Raw genomic sequence first — 19,137 nt, 5'->3', positions numbered from 1 at the left:
TAAGTTCTAGCGGGTCTTCCATATTATTTATAAGCTTCTTATATAGTAAAGAGATAGTTTTCTCTGGAAGATGGCTGTCTAACACTCTCCTCTAGAGGAGAGTCGTCAGGAAGTGTCGTGCCCCTGGGAATATGCGTGAGCAGTGCATGTCGCACCTGAAGATAACGGAAATATTCCGCATCACTCAGGTGATGTTGTAGTTTAAGGGAGTCAAATGAATGAATCGTACCGTCCCCCCCCCAAAACATCCTTCATACATGTGATTCCAATGAGGTCTCATTTGTCAAAACCTTTGGACTTTCATAAACTTCCCAACCTCTCCGAACTCCACAGCAGAGTAGCGAGTGTGAGTTTCCCCCCCACTTAAGGTGCCTGTTGGCCGCATGCCCTACCTGGACGGCATGTGCTGTGGGTCCTGTGAGGGGAAATCTAGGGGGCCCAGCATAAAGCGCTCTGGTATAGTCGCCCCTTGGCAGTTGCCAACGGCCCATGGCGTACCCTGTGGTTTACTGCTGCTAACTGAGAAGCCCAATAATATTTATTGAGGTCCGGCAGACCTATGCCCCCGTCGTACCAGGGAAGGGTGAGCTTAGAAAACGCTATGCTGGGTTTACCGTCCCAAAGTAGCTGTCTCTGGAGGGACTCTATTTCCTTAAAGTAGGACGCAGGAACTGGGTCCCTAGCATTCTGAAGTGCATATAGGAACCGGGGCAAAGCCAACATCTTAAAGAGCACCTCTCTACCCAAAAGGGAGAGTGGGAGCTCCTTCCAGCGCGCCGCATCGGCCCTAAATCGCATCAAAGGGGGGGGGGGGGGAACAGGTTATTAGTGCAACAGAGCTTTGGATCTAATGTGATATAGATACCGAGGTACCTAAAGCCCTATGAGTTGATTTGTATCGGGCAAGCATTGGGAACGACTGGTGGGTCTCCCTTGAGGTTGAAGAGAACCGATTTGGACCAACTAATAGCGAAGCCTGAGAACCTCCCAAAAATAGCCATTACATCCAAAAACACCTAAGGGACCACCTGGGGTTGGTGAGGTAAAGCAGCGTAGAGTGAGATTTTATCCTCCCACTCCAGAGTCCATCGCATCCCACGTATTGAACGGTCCTGCCGGACCCATGGCGCCAATGTCTCCAAGGCCAGAGCGAATAGGAGTGGGGACAGGGGGCATCGCTGTCTGGTCCCTCTGCTCAGATAGAAGTCGGGGGGCTTGCGGTTATTTACCACTACCCGGGCCAGTGGGGCAGAGTACAAAAGGCACCGCAAAAAGGTAGGGTAATTCGACTCTGTCAAGTGCCATCGTAGCATCCAATGACACCAGCACCGCCGGTTCCTGAATCGTTGGGGCCCGACCCAGGACCCCGTGAAGTCGGCGCAAGTTGAGGGCAGTGTTCTGTTGCGGCATAAAGCCTGACTGGTCAGAGTGTACCAAAGGGGTGATGACCTTGGTTAATCTCATATTCAGCAACTTTGCCAGGACCTTAGGTTCCATGTTTAAAAGCGAGATTGGCCTATACGACGAACAGCACGCCCTGGGTTTACCCTACTTGTGGATGGCCACTTTGTTGGCAATTCGCTGGTCATACGGAAATTGCCCCCTATCTTTACTTTCATTAAACATAGAGCGATGGAATGGCGCTATTCTATTGGAACTCAATTTATAGAGTTCTAAGGGAATGTTATTCGGTCCCGAGGCCTTGCCGGAGTGTACTACTCTGATAGCCTGCGCTACCTCGTCATTTGTGAGCAGGGAATCCAGATATTTACGGTCGTCGTCGGAGAGCATGGGCAGTTGGATGTCCCTGATCCTCCCCTTATTATCCTCCTCCGTGTACACCCCCTCTGAATGATACACCTCACTGTAGTAGTCTGCAAACCTATCGGCGATGGCCTGCGGGTCAGTGATCATTTCAGAGTTCTCCCCTTGTAATTCAGGCACTAACTGTGACGCCCACTCTCTCCTCTCCAGCCATGCGATCAACTTTTCCGCTTTGTCCCCGTGCTCATATACCCTACTCTGGGTTTCGCTGCACTGCGCCCTGGCTCCCTTCCTCGCAAGACTACCAAACTCACCCTGCCGTAATTTAAGACGGTGGAGACCTTCTGGGGTTACTGCTTGGGATATTTCCTTTTCCAGTGTTATCACTGCCTTCTTCGCTTTCTACAAGTCGGCCTGTTGCTCCCTCTTTTTCTTTACGATCAGGGATAGGACCTCTCCCTGGATAACAGTATTGAACTCCTCCCACCCCTTTCGTGATATTTAACTCTTGAATATTTTCCTCCAGCTATGAGAATGAAGAATCCATTACTAAAAAGTCAAAGTCTGAACGGGAGCTGTTGTTTCTTGGTCACTAATTGAAGAACCTCGAATGAAACTTCAACTGGCTTCATAAAATACCTCTAAGAACAATCTACTTCTTGCTTTCATGAAGCCTGCCAGTTGTTGCTTCTTTCACAGATCACTTCCACCATGCAGTATAGTGTGACCCAGACCTCTCCCTAGACCTGCTTGCTTGAAGTTATTTGCAAGCTTTTCCGAGGTGATTTTGATCCTCATGAATTCAAGGTGTTCTTTGGAAGTCACTAGGTCACATTCCAACTATGTTAGAATGCATATGCTGAATTAGAGAAACAAGAATTGTCTCAATTTAAAAACTGAGATGAGTGAAATCATGATCATGATCAATGGAAATATGATTTATGTGAGCTCACATTCTAGTACACATCCTATATGTACAAATGCCAATCCCATGGACATCGATTAGGGGGTAGGCAACTTTATGTGACCCCTGCCAGTTTGCTTGAGACTCCTTGCTCCCATTCATTAATATTTGTCAGGCCAAGCATGACACTGGTTCAGGTTAGAATTGCACTGGCTTTAAAATAGTTAATATGGCTTTAAATAGTTGTGGTGGGCGAGCTGCCCTATAAAGTACACTTACATCTGGATTGAGAGCAAGACAAAAGAGCTTCAAAATACCAGGTTCTGCTTCAATGCACCTGGATACCTTCAACTGAGGAGGCAATGCATGAGAAACGGTCTTTATTTAGTCAGGCCAGGCGCACCTAGATTTTATGGCTTACCCTTAATGATGTGCTGCAGAGATGGCACATTTATCCCCCCTCTACTATTACCCTTATTAAAAATGGAAACTAGCCTAATTTATCATGCTAGGAGGTAGAAATAATAAGCATACAAAACAGTGATGGATGGAATGGTTGAATTATTCTCAGCCACTGGTAATGACGCGGGCTGCATCCCAATCCATTGTTATTTTGCACACCATGCCGTCTCATTTTGGATCCAGCTACTACTCATGGATGCATGGCCAGGTGTACACCTTATCAAAAGATCAAATATTGACTCACTCTGTCATGTTGTAACGGACTGTGCTCAGCTGATAAATGATGAAATATTGAATCAGGAGAGGTCTTACTTAGGATACCACAATTAGTATACAAAACATTGAACAATTAATCTAAGCCCTAAGTGGGACGAGTATGCCCAGACGTGGGTTCTGTGTGCACTGTGTCGCTGAAACCAAGCTATACCCGGCGCATGAGCCCATAACTAGGGTGAAACTGGTCCTCAGTTGCTTGCGTTCCAGTTCAGGAAGGACCTTTCTTGGCAGTTCCAGCTGGATTGTTCCCATTGGAGCAGGGTCAAGACTGATTTGCATATAGTTGGGTCCAAACGGAGGTGGCTTGGGGTGCAAAATAACAATGGATTGGGATGCTGCCCAATGTTTACAGTGTATGCTTGTAAAGTGAGCAATAGCTCTGCAGTAAATATTATATAGCTTGCGGGACGGCATTTGGGCTGTTCCAGTACTGGTGACCTTGTGAATAGGATTATATTACTTTTTGGTCAGCCCAGTAGTAGAATTTCAGTCTCTGGACAGCCCCCCTTCAGGACCTTGGCAGACTGGCGGCAGAGCCAGCAGTGAAGTTGAGAGCACTCCCTTTCCCACAGCCTCTGTGCCCCGCCCCTAGAGGGGCGATGATTTATTTTTTAAGCCTCAAAAACGTAGGGCAAAGTTTATAAGCAGAAGGGGTATTGATGCATCCTTTTCAGGCTACTTTGTGCTCTGGCTCATGTTCTCCTTTTCCCCCCAAGGAAGAGTGTTAGCATACTTCAAATATGAGCATCTCCTATTCTTCTTTTTGCCCTCCTTCTGGGTATGGAAATTATAATTAGATTTGTTATGGGGTTGATTGCAGAAGAAACAATAAGATTTCTGTTCACACAAAGTGGAAGTGGGGAGCTTTTATGCAACATTTGTGTTGCCGCCTTGGGTCACTCTAAGATGATCCAAACAAGCTAATGGAAAAAACTCAATGCATCCTAGTCTGCAATACCATGTTATTTGAATTTTGGTAATTTTTTAAAAAAATGTTTAGCTGCTGTACTAAATTCATCACTTGATAAATGGTCATCCAATGTTCAGGTATATTAATAAGATCAGCATGGTGCATTGCTAAGCCTTCACTTAGGTTGTAAAGTTGGGGTTACATTTGGTTTCATTCAGTGTTACCACAGCTACACTACACTGCAGTACGCTTTATTTTGTTTGGAAAAATATGCTGTAACCAGTGCATTTAGGCATTAGTTTGTATGTTTTTATTAGGTCTCGTGGCGTTAACCGCGCAAAAGCGCGGTCTCGCCAGAGACCTATTGTCAGCTGCTCAGCTTCCCAGGAGACCAGAGATGGCCACGCGCATTTTGAAGAATCGGATCGGAGCGGGCCGCGCGCGAACGTGCTCGCTGTGGCCATCTCCTGTCTCCTGGGAAGCCCCAACACACACAGCCACACCTCCTCCTGCTTTCAAACACGCATGCGCACACAGAAACACACACACACACACACACACACACACACACGCACATACACGTACATACGCATATAGAGACACACACACCACCCTCCCCCCACACACACACACGAGCGCACAGAGACCTCGCCGCCGCCCCCCTCCAACTAAGCCCCACTCACAGCATCGGCGCCACTCCTCCCGGCCCAGGTGGGGCAGGGGATTCTGACCCACCAGCCACATCGCCTAGTTCCCGGCGCCCCACTAGCGTTAGTCCGGCTTCTTCCGTGGAGAATGCTGATCACACTGGTATTTCCTACCCAGGAGAGGGGCATCACGGGGGCGATACGGGCACCATGAGCGTCCTTCTGCTGGCTGAGCCTTGAGGGAGCTCACCCTTCCCAGACCACTGAGCCCAAGCTCTGCCTCGCGCCGCTGCAGTGGGAGGGCAGGACAGTGCAATACGATCACACGGGCATACGGGCAGGAACGTCAGAGCATCCGTGACGTACGACGCGGTCGTCATCTGAAGGGAAAAAAGCACTTGCATGCTGGTATTTTTAGTCTCCCTATTTGGCCAAAGTACTTCAAGACCCACAAACACTTTGTGCAAGCAAACGAAGAATAATGGTAGAATACTAATTTATCCTCTCCTATAATATTTAGGGAACTTATTTGCCTCTCTTTCGAGTTTCAAGGAAGGCTCAGAAATACAAGCACTTTCAGGAGGCGTCAGCCCCGTGAGTGAGGTGCATCATCAGAGCTGTGTGAATAATAACTGCGTCAGCCCCGTGTGTGAGGTGCATCATCAGAGCTGTGTGAAAAATAACAGCTGTGAGCCCCTGGGTGAGGTGCATCATCAGAGCTGTGTGAATAATAACAGCTGTGAGCCCGTGCCTGAGGTGCATCATCAGAGCTGTGTGAATAATAACAGCTGTGAGCTCGTGCCTGAGGTGCATCATCAGAGCTGTATGAATAATAACTGTGTCAGCCCCGTGCCTGAGGTGCATCATCAGAGCTGTGTGAATAATAACAGCTGTGAGCCCCATGCTGAGGTGCATCATCAGAGCTGTGTGGATAATAACTGCGTCAGCCCCGTGCCTGAGGTGCATCATAAGAGCTGTGTGAATAATAACAGCTGTGAGCCCCGTGCCTGAGGTGCATCATCAGAGCTGTGTGAATAATAACTTCCGGCAGCCCCGTGCTGAGGTGCATCATCAGAGCTGTGTGAATAAAAGCTGCGTCAGCCCAGTGCTGAGGTGCATCATCAGAGCTGTGTGAATAATAACTGTGTCAGCCCCGTGCTCAGGTGTATCATCAGAGCTGTGTGAATAATAACAGCTGTGAGCCCGTGCCTGAGGTGCATCATCAGAGCTGTGTGAATAATAACAGCTGTGAGCCCCGTGCTGAGGTGCATCATCAGACCTGTGTGGATAATAACTGCGTCAGCTCCGTGCCTGAGGTGCATCATAAGAGCTGTGTGAATAATAACAGCTGTGAGCCCCGTACTTGAGGTGCATTATCAGAGCTGTGTGAATAATAACTGCCGGCAGCCCCGTGCTGAGGTGCATCATCAGAGCTGTGTGTATAAAAGCTGCATCAGCCCAGTGCTGAGGTGCATCATCAGAGCTGTGTGAATAATAACTGCGTCAGCCCCGTGCTCAGGTGCATCATCAGAGCTGTGTGAATAATAACAGCTGTGAGCCCGTGCCTGAGGTGCATCATCAGAGCTGTGTGAATAATAACCGTCACCCCCGTGCGTGAGGTAAATCATCAGAGCTGTGTGAGTAATAACAGCTGTGAGCCCATGCCTGAGGTGCATCATCAGAGCTGTGTGAATAATAACTGTCAGCCCTGTGCGTGAGGTGCATCATCAGAGCTGTGTGAATAATAACAGCTGTGAGCAACAGAATACTCTTGCACACACTCTCACTGCTCACCAATTCAAAGTTTTCTAAAAAAAAATGTATGCAACGCATTGTCATACACAATGCTAATAATTAATGCTGCGAGACCTATTGCATTGTAAATGCTTGTTACAATTGTTTTGATCCTTTATGTTAGAATTGCCTTTCTTTTGATTGTCTTGTTGTCGCTGGATGTTGACTTACGCCAGTCTCGTTCAACATAGGCAAGAGGGGTGGGGCCAGTGGGGCCCGAATCCCACGTCCTCTATTGTGTGTTACAATTGTCTATCAGTTAACTGCATTAGTAGTGCCTGTCGTCCCACTGTGATCTGTCAACTTGGTCAGCATGGGAGGGATTCTAGTGACCAGCGGCCTTCCCAGACAACATAGCAACCATGGAAAGGCGAAGTTGAAAGAGAAGCAAACTCAACTGGAGTGTATTGGTCCTTGCACTCCCAGCCCGGATGACGTGAGTGCTCCTAAGATCTGTGAGAGTGATGGTCCAGAAGGTTGGCGTTAGATCCCCTGCCCTCTCAGGGTGCAGAGCGGAGCTGTGGAGCAATTCTCCCATAACACCCATAGATATTATTTTTCTCTGGATATAAAAAGAATATGTGCAATATATTGTACATATGCATCATGAACTTATTGTTGATATCCCTGAATTATGTCAAGATCACTTACCACATATATGGAATTTATATTTTATTTCTTTTTATGCATTTCAGGTTATCAGACTTGCATCCCTGAATTCGCTCAGGCGCACTGACTAATCATCTCTCTGGAAAGGTAATTTCTTCATGATGTCATTTCAGGGGTAAAAAAAGCAATGAGAGAACATTAAAACATTAACTGCATTCTTCAGGGGTGTCAATAAAATTGTTCTCATTGGGCAAAACATGCTCAAATGTCGAGCGCAAGCAAAGATTAACCTTGTGCAAAGCTCATACTTTTTCTGTCACAAAAGTTATCGAATGATGTTTAGAGTGCAACCTCCTATCTTCACACAGAATTGTTGCTAAATAACCTGTAATGTCAATGGCGTTCTAACGCTACCATGGACAATTAATGGTTTTAAAATAAACGCATACCAGCTCTTTGTTAGACTATTCTGAATCACTTGAGGTTTCACTCACAGTCCTTCCATACACAAGTCAGACAGAGACAGGATTAACATATCCTGTACTGCATTGATTAACATTTACAAATTCAGATTTTGTGCAATCTAACCTTCAGCCTTAAGCAATGTTTTTAAGAAAGAAGGTCTTGTTGTCCTGTCTCATGCGCATCTCTGATATCATCTTACAAGTATTTCGTATAAAGCATTATTTCAATGTATATTTCCCGCCATATTATTCCCATTCTGGTTTTTCCCCTTGAGTTCAGAAGTTATTGCTACTTGATTTATTTCTCTTGATGGTTTTGAAATTGCTTCATTTGCAGAAAGTGCTTTTGCGCCATTAGTGTTAGACACTCGCATTGATTTTCCTGGACATAATGTTTTAGGAAACGGAACTATAAGCATGCTGGGCCTTTAGTTTAGCAGTTGCTTTTTTTGTCTGATATGATGTAGTCCAGCTTTAAAATAAGCAGAAAACTAAAACCTACAAAGCAGCTACACAGAGGAGAAAATATTACCCTTAAAGCACACACAAAAAAGAGTTCGGGTCGGGAATGAAATGGGCCCAGGAATTTTTTTGCAAACCAGGTCCAGATGACAAATTATCAGTAAGCTTGACAAGCGAACCCACGCTTTTGTATGGTTTTGCCCTGATAGTGCGTAGTAAACATGGACCATGTAGTGGCTTTTATGGCACAAGTTCTCCAATTTATTGACTGAAAAGCCACAGGATTTTTTTTCATGCTTATGGTAAAGGTCAATAATGTAACATTCCAATATTTTGTCCACCAGATTAACCAGGAAAAACAGAAAATCAGCTAGGTGCTTAAGAAGACATTATGTGCCAGATGCAAAACATTAGATGCGCGTCTTCTTTGCCACAGTGAACACAGTACTATTCTGGGAGGCACACTCATTATTCTGAGTGTGTCTCAGAAAAAAATGCAGATACAAAACCTTCTGCCAGCAGACTTCGGCTGCAACAGATACCAGAAAGTTGCCAGGCTGAAGTGGCTGTCCACCCATGAGGGCATGTCTGTCTGTCACATGGCATAAGTGTGCATGCAAACATGTGCATGCACACCTGGATTCTGTATTTTACCACCCAATTGGATTGGGTGGTAAAATACCGAATCTGAAAGGCATTTGGGACTCAAAAGAGTCCCACCTACATCTAGGAGTTACCAAATCGGTAAAAATACCAATTCAGTATTTTACCTATTCGGTAAATTTACCGATTCGGTAAATGTACCGAATCGGTAAAATTATGCCCCTACATCTCAACCACCAAATACCGGTCGGTAACGGCCGAATTCGCCTGTTACCGACCGGTATTTGGGCTCCTACATCTGGCCCTAAGTGCTTATGATAAAAGTAAATTGACCACAGAAAGAGAAGGCATGCAAATGGTGGAAGGGAAGCAGAGGGCAGTCCTGCATTTTCTTTTCCTTCCACACTCATCCTATCTTTTTTAAGCAGGGAGGTAGTGCTTTTTTGAAGAAAAAAAGACGTGACAACAATAAAACCTTTTGAGTAAAGGACGGTTTTTCATGCCAGATTTTGGAAATGCAGAGGATTTCTTTTGTGATGGCATGCAATTTGAGGATGCAAGACTGTAGGAAAAAAGCTTCAAACATTATGTGAACATTGTGCTATTTTAGGTATTTTTGATATGATCCTTTCCCGGCCGCTTTTTTTTCTTTCTGAAGAATTGTAGTCCGAAATCACATCCTAATATTGACACGAGTAGACAATGAAAGTGAGTTTAAACACTGAACACTGCACATTGTTATAGCGCTGACCGCCCTCTTGACTCTACAATATTAATGCGTGTCATTCGCGTCTGCTGGAATGCCTTGTTTTTTTCGCAGGTTGATGTAGCGCGAAAATGACTGGAAGTATGTATGTATATAAGAATGACTGGAAGCTGTATGTGAGCACCAGTTACATTAGATTCGTAGTACGCTTTCTTTTCTAGTTGAGCAAGCGTCCCAAAACTAATACGAGTCCGAGCAGGTTCATGTCATATGCTTACGGGATCTCTGTACAGGAGTATAAGGGTTGAAGTACCTTCAGCAGGAATTGACGTATTTGAAGCGCATGCCTTCCTCCACACCTATTTAACTCCGTCCACTTAAGACTTCTCCGGTGCTTGATGCTCACAGTTCTTCTTTCGCAGCCTCCTCGCCGCAGGCTGTATACTGCCGGCTATTAGTTATTAGACCTCCACATCCTTGGATCTTTGAACGCGCTCACCTGGGCTCACGGATTCAGTCCGTCTGCCTCATCCTCACCTCTCTGAGGCAGAACTACAGCGTTTACTGCAGACTGCCTTTAGCATGGATGCAGGGAGGAATGTTTGATTACAGTGTAACCGGTTTGGTGGTACACTCCAGATAAACATACACCTCAGACACAAAATTCCCATTCGGGCTTTCATTTTAGATACTTGCAGCGCTGTAGGGGTCTGCTCCTCGGTGTACTTCCTGGTGGACTTTCAAGTTTTAAGTGCGTGTCGGGGACAGGTTGCTCTTTTGAAACTGTCTTGGATTTTTTTGTACTTAGAAACAAGACGTTAACTGTCCCTGTCGGAAAATACATGGTCAGTAACAAGGCCCACAAGTGGGAGGAAAATGTATTTCATGAGGTGATAATAATATTAGTCTAATAGAACTGTATAGACAAGTTTTGATCCCATGTGTTTTGTTATTTTGATTTAGCTAGCGGTTCCCACTGCAGAACATGGATGTCAGTACTGCAATTTATTACCAGTATTCTCCTGTCTAATAAGCAGGGCTGCTGCAATTATGCAATTGTTTAAGCTGCTGCAATTTTTGCATAATTATTATTTTGCTGCTTTTGCCACATACTCCGTTGTCTTCTGCGTAATCTGCAGATTGTAACGGGAAAAACATTTTTTCTCTTCAAACTGCTCAAATGTTACTGAAATGCAGCTACACGTGTTGCTGCAGTGGAAGGCCCTTTGCAAAGTAGGACTGGTCACCTTTCGGAGGCTTCTGGCTATATTTGGGTGTTAAACCATTACTAATAATGTACAAGCAATGGCCATAGAGAGTTACCTTGTTCAACAATGACAAACTAATTAAGTAACACCATCACGAAAAGAGCTGCATTGTGCCACATAATTTGCCTTTTCTTACCACATATTTGACTCAACCCTGCCACATAATGTGACCCTCTCTTGCCGCATAATTCCAGTGTGCCTGTTAATGAGTAAGTTACCTTGTGTTCAATAAAAATACAACTATAGTGTTAGTGAGCCTTTCTACTAGGCCTCCATAGAGAGTATGTCAGACTTTTGCTCATGTACTGTAGTGTTTTCATAGGAATCATGTATCGACCAGTGGTGGAATTTCTCACTGTGTAGTAAAATGCATGGCCTCTCTCCTCTTGGGTGATTTTAACATCTGCCACCCGAAGGTCAGTGTTCCTGATACCACTTTTGTCTACAACAAATGGACATCTACCAGCCAGTTGCCAGTTAGTTGTATTTTATTTTTTGATTGGTCCATTATTTTCCTTTCTACGGACCTCTTTCCCGCGCCCTCAGCACTAGCGCCCCCACTCCCTGCTTCTGGACTCTAGAAACTTTGAGGTCAGTGATTTCCACAAACCCGATAGGGCAGAGCAAGGCAAAGCCATGCCGTCTCGAAAATAAAAAATCCACATAATATTGTTCGACAGAGGCATCTGCTGCATGCATTTCTGTGCACGCAGATGGTTCACACCCTTGCGTTCAGGTAGACGCCTGGGAAAGGACATGCGGCCCCCTCCCTCGCCGCGCCCCCCTTGCCAGTTAGAGCTGTGGTGTGAAGAGACTCCCGGGGAGCAGGTATTTGCATACGGAGTGTGCCAAAAGGTGACAACGTTGCCGCCCACGGTGCAGATGCCCGCCCAGGGACCCTCCCCGACAGAGCACACAACCCAGGGGTTTCATCGTGAAGTCATGCATGGTCACGGGGCTGCAGGCAACCAAAATCGCATGCCTAGACTCGGTCAAGTCAAGTCAAGTCAATATATTTGTATAGCGCGCTACATACCCAGAGGGTCTCAAGGCGCTTGAAGGAGGATGGGGAGTTATTTGTCAAATATCCACGTTTTAAGTTGCTTTCTGAATGCTAGGTGGTTCTGAGTAAGGCGAAGGTGAGTGGGAAGTGAGTTCCAGGTTTTAGCTGCCAGGTAGGAGAAGGATCTACCTCCCATGGTGGTTTTGTTGATGCGAGGTACAGTGGCCAGGGCTTGGTTGGAGGAACGTAGCTGGCGGGAGGGGGTGTAGAAGGACAGTCGTGTGTTGAGGCATTCAGGTCCGGTTTCGTAGTGTGCGTGGGTAAGGAGCCGGAAGGTAATCCTCTTATTGACGGGGAGCCAGTGGAGGTTTTTCAGGTGAGCAGAGATGTGTTCTTTACGCGGGATGTCTAATATGAGCCTGGCTGAAGCGTTCTGGATGCGTTGGAGTTTTTTCTGGAGTTTAGCGGTGGTACCGGCGTAGAGGGTGTTTCCGTAGTCCAGTCGGCTCGTGACTAGGGCGTGGGTGACTGTTTTTCTAGTTTCGGTGAGGATCCAGCGAAATGTTTTTTTGAGCATGCGAAGAATGTTGAAGCAGGATGAAGAAACGGCATTGACTTGTCTGTTCATCGAGAGTGAGGAATCCAGGATGACGCCCAGGTTCCGTGCGTGGTCCGTCGGGATGGGTGCTTTTCCAAGGGCCTCTGGCCACCAAGAGTCGTCCCAGGCGGAGGGGGAGGTGCCTAGAATGAGGACTTCTGTTTTGTCTGAGTTCAGTTTCAGACGGCTGTGCTTCATCCATTCTGCTACTTCTTTCATTCCTTCATGCAGGTTGGTTTTGGCAGTGTTAGGGTCTCTGGTGAGTGATAGGATCAGTTGAGTGTCGTCGGCGTAGGAGATGATGTTGAGGTTGTGTTGGCGTGTGATGACCGCGAGGGGGCTCATGTATACGTTGAAGAGGGTGGGGCTGAGTGAAGAACCTTGAGGTACGCCGCAGATGACTTCAGTGGCCTCTGACTTGAATGGTGGAAGGCGGACTCTCTGGGTTCTTCCGGTGAGGAACGAGGTGATCCATTCCAGTGCTTTTCCTTGGATTCCGACGTTTCTGAGGCGTTGTAAAAGGGTGCTATGACAGACCGTGTCGAAGGCTGCGGAGAGGTCGAGGAGGATGAGAGCGACTGTGTCTCCATTGTCCAGTAGTTTTCGAATATCGTCTGTTGCTGCGATGAGGGCGGTTTCAGTGCTGTGCTTGGCTCGGAAGCCGGATTGTGAGGAGTCGAGGGATTTGTTGGTTTCGAGGAATGCGGCGAGCTGGTTGTTGACCGCTTTCTTGATGACTTTGGCCGGGAAAGGAAGGAGTGAGATAGGGCGGTAGTTTTTGAGTTCGGTGGGGTCAGCTGTGGGTTTTTTCAGGAGGGCGCTGAGTTCGGCATGTTTCCAGCTTTCCGGGAAGGTTGCGGAGTTGAAGGAGCAATTGATGACGTCTCGGAGGTGTGGTGCTATGATGGAGTCTGCTTTGTTAAAGATGTGGTGAGGGCATGGGTCTGTGGGGGATCCTGAGTGGATGGAGTTTATCAGACGGATGGTGTCCTCAGTGGAGATTGGCTTCCAGTCATTGAGGATGTTCAGGGGGTGTGGGGGTCCTGCAGTGGGTAGGGTGGGTTGGTCTTTGGGTTGGTTGTCGAAGCTGTTGTGGATGTCTGCAATTTTGCTGTGGAAGAATAAGGCTAGGGAGTCGCAGAGGGCTTGAGAGGGGGTGATGTCGTTGGAGTTGGCAGAGGGGTTGGTAAATTCCTTGACGATGTTGAATAATTCTTTGCTGTTGTGGGCGTTGCTATCTAGTCGGTCCTTGAGAGCGGCTTTCTTGGCATTCCGGATCAGTTGGTGGTGTCTGCGGGTGGCGTTTTTGAAGGCGTCCTTGGTGCTGGTGGTTGGGTCTTTTTTCCAGGCCTTCTCAAGGGAGCGACAGAGTTTCATCGAGGTGCATCGAGGCACTTAGTCCCTGCCCTGAAACAGTGGCGTAAGCATGATGGCGCCCTCCTGCAGAATGTGAGGAGGGCCCCCTGACTATTGCCACTCTGGAAACATACTTACGGTACTCCTGCCCATGACATGAGAATATCTGTGAATTTTTCTCTCCTATGAAACCGTTTGCAAGGGATTTACATATAACAACAAACTTGCAAGCTTGTGGCCATTCATCAACTTTTGCTAGTAAGACATACCTGGCTGCCCACAAGTTTGACTGACCCCAATTATGGGAATGCAAACATTCTCCATCAAAAAGGGAGGAAGAAGGGGGGACAAAGGAGCCAGTTAATGGTCCAGTGTCCATGCTCCCAAAAGTTATATTACAACAAAAATGTGGGCACTGTTCCAAAGATAGGGTCCAGAGATTGCCCCATATGTCATAATTAAGACAAAAGAGAAAAAAAGGAGAAGTCCTAAGTTGGGACAGACCCATCACATAGCAACAAGAAGCACATGTCTTGCTTCTTGTTGCTATGTTATAATAGTAAACACTTCTATGTCAATCAATCAAATGCATCAATCCGTGCAACCATTCTACAACAACTGGTTCAAATATGTTCTCTCAATGTTTCAAGCTTTATTACAAATGTAACAAAAATATGTTAATATTTCTCTTCCCTTCTTGGATTTTCGTCACAATAAAATACACTGAACGTAATCTTCACAAAAGTTATTTACAAAAGTTGAAGCTATTGACATTATAAATTACAAGAACTTTTATTTAAGTATTAATTATTTAACAAAAATAAAAGCCATTGTTATTTGTAATATCAATACATCTAAGTCACGTAAATACAACACATATTGCATTACAAATGCTATAGGTGTCACATTTGCGAAAACTATTGGCATTATAAATGACAAAGCTATTAATTTAGCTATTTTCAAAACCAACACATAAATACAAAATTTGTCATTTACAATACCAATAGCTCAAACTTTCCTAATGCTAGACCTATTGCATTGCAAATGCTTGTTTACTTGGCCACCAACCTCGACCATTTTCTCTCACCAACTTTCATGCAGTATTGCGGAACTTCTATTGGTTAATCCCCATCTCAATATGATGATTACCTGTACTAGGTACTTTATTGTTTCAACTTCACTATGGTATTTCCTCCTCAAACCCTCACACCAACTCAATGCTCATTCTACCAGACCGCTCATTATCCCTCCTTTGTCTGTTATGTTGTACACTTTAGGTGTTTTGGGGAGTAGTCTGTTCTTTCTCCTCAGGCTCTCTGACTTCTTTGGACAGTTAGTAGATTTGACAGGAAAGGTATGTTCTTTATGTAGATGGTGTGTATTTTTAATGCGATGCAGAAGATTTTAAATATGACCCTTGCTTTTAAGAGGTAAACAATGCAAGTCTCACAAGATCAGTAAACTATGGCCACATTTTATCATTGGTGTAGGGAGTCTTGTTGAAGATCACTTTCAGAGGGGCAATGGGTGACTCTTGAATACTGGCCAGAATGGTGTTGCCATAGTTCAGTCCAGAGATTCTGGCGGTTTGGGCTATTGTTTTCATTATGTTTCCATGCATCATTGGTCGACTCCTTCACAGCACATGCTGTAGGTAGATGTGCACATGCTGTAGGTAGATGTGCCCTGTAATGAGAGATCTGCCATACCAGTACAAGGACTTATTTATTTATTTTAATTTTATTTAATGCATTTTTATAAAGCGCAGACTTTACCCGAAGGTGTCAGAGCACTGTACAATAGAACCAGTTACGGTACATGAGAGAACTGTTGCAGGAATAGAACAAACAAAAATAGCATGCCATAGAGTCGAAGCAACGCAGGCAAAAGGCACACAATCCCAAGCACAGCATGAACAGACTGTACAAGCAAAAGTAAGAATAAATATGACAAATTTTACAATGACTAAAAAACTTCCTGGCGAACAATAGCAGGCCATAGAATCAAAACAACGCAGGCAAAAGGAACACAATTTCAAACGCAGCAAGCACAGGATGTACAAGCAAAAATATAAATATATGTGACAAATTTACAATGACTAAAGAACTTCCTGACGGGGTCTGAGAAGGAGGGAATTAGTTCTGAAAGTGTCTTTGGAATAAAAGAGATTTGAGTCCGCTTTGAAGATCTGGATGGAGGTGATGGCACGGAGCGAAGGAGGAAGTGAGTTCCAGGTTCTCACCGCATTACCCGAGAACGATTGTGCCAACAATTTTTCTCTTTTGAAGGAGGGGGGGTTCAAGAAGGAACTTTTCCGCATTCCGAGAAGGCCTTGAGCCTCCAGACAGTTTGAGTTTATTCGTCAGATAGCGAGGGGAGGAAGAGTGCAAAGCTTTGTGGGTGATACATGCTGTTTTGTAGATAGCTCTAGCCTAGATGGGAAGCCATCGGAGAGAAGACAGGATAGGAGTGATGTGGTCACTTCGTTTGGACCCTGAAATGAAGCGAGCTGCTGAATGGAGGGCGGATTTGAGGGGGAAGAGGTGAGATTTGGGATGGCCAGTCAGAAGAGAATTACAATAGTCAAGTCTAGAGAGAACTAGCGATTGGACCAAGATTTTTAGGTTATTCTCTGGGAAGAACTGACAAATCCCCCATAAAAGTCGCAGTTGATAACGTGCGCTCTTGGCCATGGAGTTGATGTGTGAGATTAGGTTGAGTCTTTTGTCAAGTATGACACCTAAGGATTTAGCGCAGTCCACAATGATGGGTTTACTGTTGAGTAGATTTGATTGATCCATCCAGGCTTGAACAGGAGGAGGAGATAGAAGTTAGATATAAGGAGGAATTCCGTTTTGGAGGGATTGAGAATGAGTTGGTGAACTAGCATCCAGTTGTGAATAGTGTTGAGAGTAGAGCTGAGTAGTGAGAGATCATGAGGGGAAAACACCTTGTGGTAGATTTGGGTGTCATCCACATAGAGATGGTAGAGGATTCCAGATTTGCTTAGAAGGTCCCCTAATGGTTCCAGATAGAGATTGAACAGAGTGGGAGCAAGGATAGAACCTTGAGGGATGCCTTGACCAACCACCAGTGGAGACGAGAGACTATTTGCAATCTTGATCATTTGGGATCTGTCTGAGATGAAAGAGGCAAACCATTTGAGTACTGTGCCTTCCACGCCCATTCTCTGTTGAAGAATGTTAAGGAGGGTGTTGTGATTAACAGTGTCAAAAGCTGCAGAGAGGTCAAGAAGAATCAGAAGGCACGATTCTCCCGAATCGAGAAGATGCAGCGCATCATCGACCACTTACAGCAGGGCTGTTTCAGTGCTGCAGTTTTGAATAAAGCCAGACTGGAACATGTTGAGGAGATTATTGTCCATAAAGTGTTGGGAGAGTTGTTTTGCAACACATTTTTCTGTGATCTTTGAAAGAAAAGGGAGATTGGTGATGGGGCGAAAGTTATTGAGGTCATTTGCATCTGCAGAGGTTTTTTTTAGAAGGGGGTAGCCTATCCTGTTTTGAGCACAACTGGGAGGGATCCTTGACTGAGGAAGAGATCGACTACCCTGGTCCAGTAGGAGAGAGTGTTAGTATAGAAATCAATGGCGATGCCACTGGGAATGGGGTCAGAGGAATGGCTGGAGGGTTTGGTTTCGCGGATGCATTTGAGGAGATCAACCTCTGAGATGGCGGCAAAGTTCTGCCAAGTGACTAAGGATTTTCGCTCCTCGATGGGGGTGGGGTGGGTGACCTGTTCCACCAGAGATTTTACGTTTTGATCAAAGAATATAGCGAACTCAGTTGCTTTCTTTGATGCATCCTCAGGCTTGATGGTTTGGGGAGAACAATTTGGGTTTTTGATGAGGTCGAAACGTTTTTTGGGTCTGTTTTTAGCTGAGTCGAGGAGGGATCTGAAATGTGATGTTTTTTCTTGGAAGATGTGTTTGTGGTATATGGATCTTGCTGAACGTAAAGGAGAGAGGTTGGGGGTTGTTGGAGATTGTCTCCAGTGCTTCTTCAAGATTCTAAGGTTTTTCCTTTCGTCATAGAGAGCTTTGTTGAACCAAGGAGCTGATGGGGTGGGTCTTTTCCTCTTGCTTTGGAGTGGAGCAACCTTGTCGATTTCGACTGCGAGGATTGAGAGTCAAAGGGGAGTGAGATCATTGACATCCGTATTGGGGTAGACTAGGAAGCGACTGCATAGCAGAATCACATAGAGTCCCAAGATCAATGATTTTTGTGTTGCAGAACCACGTAGAGGCTCTTTTCGGTTGGGCGAGAGTTAAAATGTGAGAGAGGTGAATACAGAAGGGAATGAGGATATGGTCAGACCAGTCCACACGGATGGGTGAAGCAGTGGCAATCTGGTCTGATTTGGAAATCACAAGGTCCAGAATTGAGCCCTTGGCATGTGTAATTTCCGAGCAGTGTTGTGCAAGATCGATAGCGGAAAGAAAGGTTGCAAGCTTGTTGGTAGCCGAGTCTTCCAAAGATCCAAAATCCTTACTCATGGAGGTTGGATGGCTGTATGCCTGCTAGTTTTCTCTTGTGCAGGCAGATGTCAGCTTTACTTTTCTGGTTACTCAATACAATTTCCCCTAATAGTAACACTGGATGGTTTCCTGATAACAAATTATGCCTATCTGTGACAGTCTTCTGTAGCCATTCCCAAAACACTTAAGTGTTGGCAAACCGTTTGGGTCACGACTGCCGAAGGTTTCTAGTCAAATATTTGGAACTGCTTGGTATATCTTCATAATGTAAGGACTGTGACGAGGAGGAGGGATGAAGTGTTACTGCTCTGATTTCTTACGGTAAATCTTCATTACAGTAAATCTTCATTACACTGAGCACTACTCATCCTCGTTTCAATCTTATTTTCTCTCCATCATCTTGAGCAGTCTGTCTACAACGGCTGAGGTACTCCTTAGGTTTTGCAAACAGGCCTTCTGAGTCGCAGTCCACTTTTTACATCCTCTTGACCAATATTTTCCTGTTATGACTCGTTCTCATAATGTAAGGTTTGTAACGAAAAGTAAGACACAGTGTAGTAAACATCATCGGTAAGTAGTTGCAACACTCTTAATGTGTAGCCTTCATTTTTATCTGCACAAATAGATTGTCAAGAAATAAGAGAAGAAAAACTGGATATGTTCGATAGAAAGTTATGTTTGTGAGGTATTCGGCTGCAATCTCAGAAGCATATTTTGAACCCTATGCCACATTTACTAATCAGAATAAATAACCAGTACACTTTTTCAGATAGTTGTGTATTTGGCCTATATGTAATAGGAGATTATAGTGCA

At 45.3% G+C, this 19,137-nt stretch overlaps 2 protein-coding genes across 2 annotated transcripts in view; both read left to right on the top strand.

The window, feature by feature from the left end:
- Window positions 1-19,137, top strand: part of CCDC160 (coiled-coil domain containing 160) — a 266,996-nt gene that overhangs the window by 54,147 nt on the left and 193,712 nt on the right. The window contains exon 2 of the mRNA XM_086918696.1: window positions 7,453-7,513. The gene's annotated coding sequence lies outside the window, so the exon portion shown is untranslated. The remainder of the gene's footprint in view (window positions 1-7,452; window positions 7,514-19,137) is intronic.
- Window positions 1-19,137, top strand: part of LOC147718712 (coiled-coil domain-containing protein 160-like) — a 146,465-nt gene that overhangs the window by 54,142 nt on the left and 73,186 nt on the right. Inside the window, exon 2 of the mRNA XM_086918697.1 lies at window positions 7,453-7,513. The gene's annotated coding sequence lies outside the window, so the exon portion shown is untranslated. The remainder of the gene's footprint in view (window positions 1-7,452; window positions 7,514-19,137) is intronic.

This window comes from Lissotriton vulgaris, chromosome 4_1, assembly GCF_964263255.1.
Source record: "Lissotriton vulgaris chromosome 4_1, aLisVul1.2, whole genome shotgun sequence".
Taxonomy (NCBI): Eukaryota; Metazoa; Chordata; class Amphibia; order Caudata; family Salamandridae; genus Lissotriton; species Lissotriton vulgaris.
Note: the sequence above shows the minus strand (reverse complement) of the source record. Positions and strands in the feature narration are given on the sequence as shown.